The sequence below is a fragment of the Cygnus atratus genome, chromosome 3 (assembly GCF_013377495.2).
Source record: "Cygnus atratus isolate AKBS03 ecotype Queensland, Australia chromosome 3, CAtr_DNAZoo_HiC_assembly, whole genome shotgun sequence".
In the NCBI taxonomy this organism is placed as follows: Eukaryota; Metazoa; Chordata; class Aves; order Anseriformes; family Anatidae; genus Cygnus; species Cygnus atratus.
In genome coordinates this window covers 59,606,266-59,616,702 of record NC_066364.1, presented here as the reverse complement: position 1 = coordinate 59,616,702, position 10,437 = coordinate 59,606,266, and the positions used below count along the sequence as shown (strand labels likewise).

The 10,437-nt window shown below is 44.4% G+C and overlaps 1 protein-coding gene across 2 annotated transcripts in view; it reads left to right on the top strand.

Annotated features, from left to right (window-relative positions):
• Positions 1–3,587: 3,587 nt before the first annotated feature.
• Positions 3,588–10,437, top strand: part of STX7 (syntaxin 7) — a 31,877-nt gene continuing 25,027 nt past the window's right edge. Inside the window, exon 1 of one of the 2 annotated variants that reach the window (XM_035538536.1) lies at positions 3,588–3,745. The gene's annotated coding sequence lies outside the window, so the exon portion shown is untranslated. Of the gene's footprint in view, positions 3,746–9,164; positions 9,294–10,437 lie in introns of those variants that run through there. The other variant, XM_035538537.2, reaches the window with a different exon arrangement.

Below are 10,437 nucleotides of genomic sequence, written 5' to 3'. Positions count from 1 at the left end.
TGTCAGCTCTTTTCACTAGTGCAGATACAAGCATATTGTGACCTTTGAGAATTAAACAGCAAGGCAAAGAAAGATTTGAAAATAAGTTGCTAGTAAACTTTTTTTTTTTTCTTTTAGGAAGCATTATCAATGCTGGGAACAATTTTTTTCTCTGGTTATTTAAAATATGTACTATATGTTAATTGCTGTTGCTAGAGAGTAAGTACCAGTCTAATTAACATGCAAATGGTCAATTGAGTTTTTTAAGCAAATTTATAGGCTGTTCTGCGACGTAATTAGCCCAGCCCATAACCTTGCTCAGGCTGGAAACAGTCATCTGCCAAAATTTGGAACAGCATCTGGTGTAACAGGAACCTAATCTCATTTCAGGTTTTGAAGCTGATAGCGTAATTAAATCAGCAAATGTAGACAACAACAACAACAGGAATTCTTCGTGCTGATGGAATGCATTAACAACAACCGTCTGAGAAGGCCTGATAGACAATTTGCCATAGGTAGCAAATATGGGTAGCATGGCTCTCTATATCTAATGTCAGAGGCACACGAATGAAATGTGATAGCAGAGAATGAGATTTGCCCGTAAGGTAAATTATGCACCACATACACGCCACTCACACCTGAGAGAGAGGACACTCATTAGGAATACAAGGACAGGGTTGGGTTTCCTCCCCGTTGCGTTGTCATGCGTCAGGCAGGCATGAAGAGCTGCTAAGTCCCTGTGTCACAGGCAGCTCTGACGCCTGTGCCACCCCGTGCTCCATCACCCTCCACCCAGGGACAACACCTTGTAGGAGCAAGAGGACTCCAGGACGGAGGCAGGAAGGTGGAGCAGACCATGGACTCAGACACTGGGTGAGCAGGAAGGGGTGTCATTTCCAAATCACACTACATTGGTCTTGGTCTAATTTCAAACACTTTCAAATACCATATACCATGATGAATACGAGTAGCGTGTTTTTGAAATGACACCCCATTAGTTCAGTTTTATGTAAAATAACAGGAATATAAAATGGCATATACTTTGATCTTCAGAGTCAGTGAATACCCAGAGCACCCTCCATGGTATCTGCTGAATATTCAGAATACCCTCCATGCTGCGTCTGTGCATACCATGGTCTCAACGTTTTTCCCCTTCTTTCTCCAGACCTTTCCCAATTTCATATAATCAATTGATCATGCTCCAAAAGAAGTAGGAAATGTAGTCTGTAAGTAGGTGAACATGTGGTTCTGAACTCAATACCCAGATAACACTGAGGTGGGAGCTGTGGGAAATATGCCAATGGTGTGAGTTTATAAATAAAATTGTGTAGCAGCACTCCTTTCCTGCATCACTGAATATAACACTTAGAGATGGCCTCTTCACAATTCCTGCCCATATGTTACACGCCAGTGAAAACACTCATATTTGCTAGCAAAAGAAATTATGCAAAAACTGAACTAATAATGCCGTTTTAGCTAAAAGGGTAAATCAGTAAAACAGAACACATTTTCCCAGTGTTGTTTTAAGGACCCAATCAATACCAGTACTCAATCAATAAATAGGACTTTCTGGACGGTCTCTTAACTGTATCTTATTTTGTATGATTCTATTATAGAGGCCATTTAAATATTTTCATAGTAAGGACAGTGTTGTTATGGAAAGGTTGTTTTATAATCCAACTTCCCTCCCAATCTGTAATATCTTTGTAGCAACTGGTTACATTAAAGAATAACATCACAAACATTTTTAGTTATTAAACAATAAAAGGTGGATACTAAGTGATCTAAGACCATGTGAGAACCAGCATTTTGTCCATAAAACATCCAGTGTCTCTAGGAAAGCATTTCCATAGAGAATGAACATTGATCTATGACTGTGTATTACCTCCAAACTACAGAAAGAGGTACCAAAATGGTGATCTGCAGATAAAGCATTGTTACTGATAAAGGAACACTGCTCCATTTATTATTATTATTTTATTATTATCATTGGAAGTACATATTTGAAATGAGATAGTAAAAGGTGTATTGTTTTCTGGGGAAAACTGACAGCCCAGCTGAGGCTTCACAAAGCCTGAGTGCTCTGGCTTGGTCAATAGAGTTTTTATGACTGCAACTTGGAGATAATAATCAAGGCAAGGCCTTAATTCAGAAGGGAAGTGCATTACACTCTCATTAGTGCACCATCTAGTGGGATAATCCTGGATAATCTCCAGTGTTTCAGCAAAGTGGGGGTAAATTTTCCAGTGCAGCACTAAGATCATTGCTAATCAAAATGGAATATTAAAACTAGAGTGAATTTGTATACATTCCTGCATCAAATGAGAAGACAGGCACATCAGAAAGTTTTTTGGACATTTCCAAGCATCTATTAACTTAAATATATGTAGACTTACTAGTCTTGGAATCTACGTTGTCTCTCATTTTAGTATCCTTTGAGAAACATTAAAAACCACCTACGTAAAGGGTACTTTTTCAGACTTTTTACTTCACTGCATTGTGTTTGCATTTTATTGGACTTTATTAGTGTTTCTTGGTCACAATGTTATTAAGGTTTTCACTGTTCTAGTTATTTCTGAATATTAGCAGTGACTGAGATCTATGATGTAGCAGAAGTAAACTCCCGTGCCTGTGGTGCAGCTCCAGGGGAGGAGGAGGAGGAGTGCACTTTCCAACTTCCTCAGGCCAGGCTGGGTGTTGCAGAGGAGATAGCATTGCCTGACACCAGTACTGTGTGGTTTGCTCTGCAGCATTTAATGTGTGTGAGCATCTCATAGATTAAGCAGCCCAGCCTGCGGGGCTCCGGGAAACATTCGATCCTGTAATTTTCCCTTTGAAAAACGGAGCAGGATCCAGAAGCATTCCTAGCTGCCGTGCAGGCCTAGAGGCTCATCTGTCGCTTGTTCTCAGGTAACTGGGTCAGCCCCAGGTCCCAGCTTCTGGCTCTGCCTCCCATTGCTTCAGCTTTTTTAGGCATCTTTAAACACATTTATAATTTCCCGCTCACCTTCAGCTTACTTGTAAGTGCCCACTTCCATACAGACATGGTGATCGGCACTAAAGGTCACACATGATACTAACATAACGACAGTGCGTGCTTGTTTCCCTGTGCACACTTTCTCCCTACCTCCTGACGCATCTTTTCCTGACCTTATGCTCTCACATCCCCCTTCTTTTCCCCTCATGCCAGACTGTGGTTTACAGAGAAGCTGGCAAGGTGCACGAGTGCATTTCCTCTGTGGAGCGTCCTTCACAAGCCTGAGACTGCGTGAGGTGCAAGTACCACGAGGCCTGCCTGCTGGACATCCCTTCCCACTCGGTTAGATCGAACACTCTCTACGAGCCTACAATCAGTCATATATATATATATTTTATTTATTTTTGATGTTAAAAAGTGGAAACCTTGGTCTTCACAGCACACACATTGCGGGGCTGATGTTGTGTGAAGGGCAACAAGCGGGCTGCCCCCACCGCCCCACGCCGAGCCCTTCACCCGGGCGTAGGCGGCCACACGGCAGCACCCCCTGCCCGCAGCCTTCCTCTTCATCCCCTTCTTCTTCCTCCTCCTCCTTCCTCCTCTTCTTTCTCGGCCGGGCCCGACCCTGCCCAGCCCCGCGGCCGCTCCTCCCCACGCCGCCGCCGTCATGGCGGGCCCCCGCCCAGCGCTAGGACGGGGCGGTGCAGGGCGGACCGTCCCCGTCCTCCCCGCCCGTCCTCTCGCCGTCGCCTCAGCCGTGACCGGGGGGACCAGGCTCGCCGGGGCCGGGTAAGGGCAGCGGGAGCGGGGCCGCCTCCGTGCCCCCTTCCCCGGGGAGCGCCGGGCGGGGGCCGCGGGCGGGCCGAAAGCAGGGCTGGGTGCTCGGCGGGGCGCCCGGGGGGCGGCCGGGGCCCGGAGCTCGCCGCTTGCCGGCTGGCAGCAGGAGCCGAGCGGGGGACGGGCACCTGCCCCGGGTCGACATGCGCCTCGTGGGGCTGTCGCGGGGCTGAGGGGAGCAGAGCCGGGCAGCGGCGGGGAGGGAGGCAGGAAACGGGGAGCCACGGCCTGGCGGTCAGGCCTCCGGGCCGGCGTTGGCACCGCTGAGCCGCTGGAGCTGCGCGGGGGAGCAGGGGGGGTTTTGCTCTGCCTGGCACAGAGCGAGGGGTGCTGCCTCCTGCCTGAGGCTGGGTGGTGGCATCTGGGGGTGCTCGGTGCCCTCCGAGATGTCCTGCCCCTGGTGGGCAGGTGGAGTGGGCGCTGCAGCCCCTGTGCTTCGGGTTTTTGGGTTTTTGGGTGGGTGCTGGTGATGGAAGGCAGAGGGAAAGTTACGCTGTCCTGGTTGTACGTGTACCTTGTAAGGTTGCAAGAGGCATCTCTGGTAGCCTTACACAAAAATGCTAAGTAATGCTGCTTGGTGGCTGACATTGAAGGGAAACTCGCAAAAAATTAAAACAGGGAGCTCTATTTCATCCTCCGCATCCTGGTAGGCCGTGGGGAGGCCTGCCATGGCATCGGGTGCCATCAGGTTTTGTGCAAGGACAACTGCTCTGTGGCTGTGGTTGATGTGAGCGTGTGGCCCAAAACGAACGAGCTGCCCCTGGGGAGGTGAGGGCATGCGGTGTGCTGTTCGGTGGTGCCGGCCTGTCCTCGGTTCCCCTTGAGGCATTGTGTGTCTGTCTCCAGCATGAGAAGCTTGGCGCTTTGCGACAGCTCTCTGGTCCCTTCTCATCCCTCCTGTGCCCACCGCTCCGCTTACCGGTGTGATTCCAGTTCCCGGTGTTCGGCTTCCTCTTGGCTCCTAAGAAAAACACAGTTCCCTCTGCTGTGGCATTTCCCTGAGAACTAGCGTGTTATTAGGCTTGTATGTATTTACATATGCTCTTCCTCTACTTAATTCGTTATAAATATTGATGTGGATGAATCGGACAACAATAAGTATATTCTTTTTTTTTTTTTTTTTTTAGCCGTGTATGGTCCAATAGGCCCAATAGTATTTCAGGTTTCCATAATTTTATTTTGCACTGGAAAGTTTTCACGCTTATGCTGTAAATGTAACTGTTATGTCTTTGTTGGAACAGAATTATTTCTAGGGGAATGACCATAGCACTGACCACTTACACAGTCTAATAATTCTTTTTTTATCTTAAAAAAAAAAATACATTTAGTCATGGTGTAAGTTTGTTTTTGATGTGTTTCAGCGTGACTGGTGAGGTAAGGCCGAGGGAGTTGGGCAGACTGGGATAGGAAGGTACCTTTTGACATCTTCTACGTGAGTGTTGCTGCATTAGAGCAAAGCAAGTTTTAATTGAAATTTGCTTGCTTTTCTGTTTCCTCTTTGGATTTAAGCTTACTTCTACCTGAAACCAGATGATAAGCTTATCAGGAAAGCTTATTTATTTATTTTAAGCAGGCAGGGAGGAATTAATTTTGGTGCTGTTTTATTTGCATGTTCATTATGCTCCATAGCTGGTTTTGTGTTACAGAAGCCCCCAGAATGCCTCTGTGGACCAGGATTCCAGCACATCAGGAACTGTAGAACACAAAGTGGAAAATGTGCTCTGTTTCGTCAAGTATTTTAGTCCAAGTATTGGGGGGAAAAGATGCATCCAGACACAACGAACTTACTTCACTCATCCCCTCTGGAGAAAGTAGTGACAGATTTAACTCTCTGGGGTATATTACTTGGTCAGTTACTATGAGTCAGTTATGAGGATCCCTCTGATGCTCTAGCAGGGAGTACTTACCTTACCGTATACAGTCTGTCCCTTGTACAAGAGCATTATGGTTGTTGATTTTTTAAGTTTAATTTTACTTCATAGTTACTGCCAAGGTCAGCAAAAGATGCTCTCTAAAGAGTGTGATGTGTTTTGGGCTGCCTTAGACAGGAGCCAGAGTCGCTCTGTGGATGCATCCTGTCCCATCTCAGTATTGGGCTGGTAAAATCTGCTGAGGTGGGCTGAGCTATGCCCTAGCGTGGAAATCTTACTAACCATAACGGTTCCTGTGACACAAGTCTTCTATAGCTAACGTTGTGACTGTTTGGTCCAGACTGGTGTTTTCACCCGATTTGAAAGATGTAACTTTTTTTTTTTTTCCCTTTTTGGCAGAGAGTAGTTTACAAAGGAAGTCACATTTAGGAATTGTTTAGGAAAAGCTTTCTTTCTGTGACCTTGTTTAAAAAACAAAAGCACATCTAAGAAAACCACGTGACTTGTCTTGAGATATTTAAAGGCGCAAAATCCTAATTCATATTTAAATTTTCAAACATGTTTATTGAATGCAAAGTGTAGTTTTTGCATACTGAAGGTTAAAGATCCATGTAAACATTTCTAGGTCCTGATCCTAAAGTATTGCTTAAATAGTAAAATCACTGCTTAAATGTTCTTTATCTTGATGTTGTGTATTGGTAACTTTTGTAGGAGAAGGAAAACTGTTAGAATATCTGAAGGAGAAAATACAAAGCGAATCTGTTTTGTATAAGATGCTTATTAACTGTAGCTGACCAGAGCCTGTAGTGGAGTTGGGTGATGGCTGCTGAGCTCCAGGGCATCCTCTGCTCATCAAATCACATCATTTTGTCCTGAGGAAGCTTTCAAGGATGGCACCAGGGAGCTGCTTGGTTGTGGAGTTCCCCCTTCTTTGTCTGGTCAGCGGAAAGAAGTCTCTGCAATCAGCACTGATCTTACTGGAAGTAGCCAAGAGAAAAATGGATTTTTTCTGGGCCCGATGAACGCTTTTCTAGAAAGCAAGTTGATAGTAAGGTGCATTAGTTGGTTGGGATAGTGGGAGTGACTGTGATAAGTAGGAACTCGTTAATGTAGAAATTAGGAAAAATATTCACTGATCCTTTGAATTCTTTACATTTCATGTATGTACAGCAAGGTATTGCTTCAAGCAGTAAGTGTTCTGATTCTTTTTTTTTCCCACTTGTATCAGCAGACTCAGTTCTTTGGACTTTTTTCAGAGGTTTGACAAGCCTCATTGCCTCTAAGCATGTTCACAATCAGAAACAAAGATGGCAAGCAGAAGGTAAGAGGTACAATCAAAGGCTCGTACCAGGCTGAAACTTTTAGAGGAACTGAAGACTACCACAAGTGTAGCTGTGTTCCAGTTTGAATGCAAAGTGCACTTCCCTGATCTGCACCATGTTGTTAGTTCCCATTTAAAAAGTCATGCAAGCAGTAATATCAAAATGCTTCATGATGGAGTAGTTAAGTATTGTGGAACCGAAAAGGGATAATTTCTATGGAAATGCAGCCTTGATGAAGGCTCCTGTTGCCTGTCTAGAAGGAAGTGCTTGGTACGTGTTTGTTCTTTTCCCTGGTGGTTGAAATCCTGACCCTTGCCATTGGCAGGACTCCCCAGGCTCAGCTATCAGAGGGGTGTGAGTAACTCTGGGCTAACAAGTGAAGGGTGCGTGAGTGGAGGTGGGGGGTCGGTCAGTTCGGACGCCTGAGTTGCTGTAACTAGAATGAGGAAGAAGCTCACACTTCCCGTTTGTGGGTGTGGTTTTTTTGAGGGGGTGGGGGCTGCTTTTTGTTTTAGATAAAAGTAAATACAAAATTTTCCATGCCTTTGGGCTGTCCTGTGGCTGGGAAGTGATGAAAGCTGATGGCTGACCACTTAACCCCTCTTTCTAGTCTGTTCCCCAGACTTGTCAGAGACCAGGAGCTTACCCTACCACCAACTCGTGGTATTCCTGTGCTCTGGAATACCACTGCGGGTGGAAGAGTTGGTATGGGTTAAGACAGCTGTGGATTCACACTGCTATCCTACAACGTGTCTATAAATCTTGGTTAAAATAAGTGTTTTTCCTTGCCCGACCCAACGCCCTTCCTTTTTCGTTTTACTGTAACTTTTTCAAATGACTGAGTGGACTTCCCAAAGAAGCAACTTGAGAAACTGTAAGAATATTAGCACTTTAGATACATGGTTGCTTTGTTAGAAATATTTTCACCCTACCTGCTGTTGTTTTGTCAAAAGCCGAAGCTGTTTCATGTTGTCTAGAAGCAGAAGGCTTTTTAAATACCAAGTGCCATTTAGAAAATACAAATGAATTGTGTCAACTGTTATCGTTTTGTGCGTTATGAAAATGAGAACTATAGAAATAGCAATGGAGACTGTTCAGCTTCCAGGTACAAGTGGGTCAGAGACTCAGTACTATACAGCATAGTCTGATTACAGCTGTAATTTTACTCCTCTCACCTACTCTAGATAGGGTGCTGTTTCTTCATTAGAGAAGACTACATATGCTAACCTGTATCCTGTGGACTTCACAGTATTATCATCTGAACATCCTCTCTTTATGTGTTGTGTTTGGCTGCCCAGCTGTGTGGTCAGAAAGTTGGAAAGCTCCAAGCCTTGTGTGTTGTATAATCTGTACATTTGATGGAGCACCACAGTAAAGGGCAATGCAGCTTGTTTAAAGATACCTCAAGTCAGCTGTAGAAATTTTCAGGACAAAAAAAGTCAAGCACTTTCCTTTTGTCAACGCTTGAATGGCTGAAAAAAAAACGTTACATGCAGCTGCCTGGTGAATACATATGTGAGGGGAGAAAAAACAACCCTAAAGCTCTGTTTCAGTTCTGCAATGTTTTTGCACAAGATGATTGGTCTCTTGCTGGCTCTTCTGCTCAGCAACTGCATTTTAATGTTTAACTTTTAACATTAAATATAATATTTAACTAAAAAGTATTTTTAGCCAGTACTGGCATTCCAGTTAGCATGCTGCTAACGTGTTTAGAAACAGTTGTAACTTCTAAAAGGAAAAAGCAGCGTCAACAGTTTGGAGAATTTCTCTTTTTTTTGAACTGACATCTTTTAGGTGGCTTATTTGGATTTTATGTCTATGATTGACTAAGTAAAGAACTTCTATCATTTTAGTGGGAAATACAACGTACTAAGGTGCGGAGCCACTCGCTTGCTATAAATTTTGCAAGGGTTTGGGCTTAAAATACAGATTCAATGCAGTATTGCCGGGAGTTTCCGAAGAGATCAAGGGTTGTTACGCTAATTTTGGTCCAGACAAGTGGGATTTAGGCTGTCTGACTTCAAGCTTTAGCCTGTGACCCAAAATAACAAATCTGCATGTAGTACAGCCTAAGATAGGAACTACACTGCAGAGAGGCAGAGTGACTTGTGGGTGACAGTACAGCAAGTCCGTAGAAGAATGCAAATACTCTTGCTGTCTCTTCGTCTGCAACCAGATTGTTTATTGCTAGGGGATACTTCAGGGCCTGAAGCCTCCAAACAGGAATTGGGACTCCGGTGCAGCAGCCTTTTCAAAGACATGGAGGGTTTGTCTGCACGGTAGCAGCAGCTCATTCATCTAGCACAGGTAATGTACAATGCAGTTCTGGCATGGGACATTTTGTGGGGCTGACCAGTGCAATCTCTTGGCAACTCTGCCAGAAACGGTGAACACAGGAAGGTTTGGTTTTTCTTTCACCTACAGCTGCTCTCCCGGACAGTCATATGCGAACAGGCCTGTTGTAAAACAACCGGGTATTGCTGTACTGTGTTAATACATGGCATTTCCGAAGGTGAAAAAAGTTTTACTTGGCAACAAGAATTGTTAATTAGTTTGTTGTGTTGTGCTTTTTTTTTTTTTTTTTAAAGTTCATAAGGACTTGAGTGACTTGAGTTTGCAGACCATACAGCCGGTATCACCCTTGACAAGTCAGTTGGCTTTCTCACTCTGTTTTAGCAGTGCCTATTAATGAGAAGCTGGTAGCCCAGGAGAAGAGTGCTTTGCACGGGAGGCGCACGGTCTGGGTCAAACTGGAAATGCAGGGAACTGTCGAGGTTAAAACGTTGAACTAGTGAATGTGATGTGCAGGAGATTGGAAAGGGTGAAATAAACTAAGCGTGACCTGTCTGAAATTGTGGGTTTGCGTTGCATGCACATATGCTTGATTAGTCTGTGTCCTCACTGCAGAGTAGATGCAGTGGAAATTGCCAGTTTCATTTTGCACACGTATCCTTAGCTAATTTGGATTTAGAGCATCATTGAACTTGGGCTGGAACTTGGCCTGTGATGAAGGAAAGCAGACTAGGATGCTTCCAGTTAGTTACATGCTGTATATTTGCATGTGTGCCCTTTTAGGGCAAATGTATTTGTAAGTATATTTGTGTTACTGAATTTTGGCCTTTTAAAATAAGATATGATAATTCTAGGTGCAAAAAAACACCACTACAAATGAATTTGTATACGCAGGCTGTAGAAAAATGAGTTCATCTTGAGAAACACAGCAGCTGAGAAGGTATAAAATAGCAATTCACAGAACTCAGGTGAAACTGATTACAGCTAAAACTGAAATTGATAAAGTCATTGGCCTTAGGAGGACACAGGGTGCCTCATTCACTCTGATACCTTGTAAGAAAATGTCATTGTTTTTCCCAGCAGTTTAACGTGCTCTGTTGTGTTGGTGGGATAAGTTATATAAGGTATGGAAATAACCATGCAATTGGTTTGGGGCATA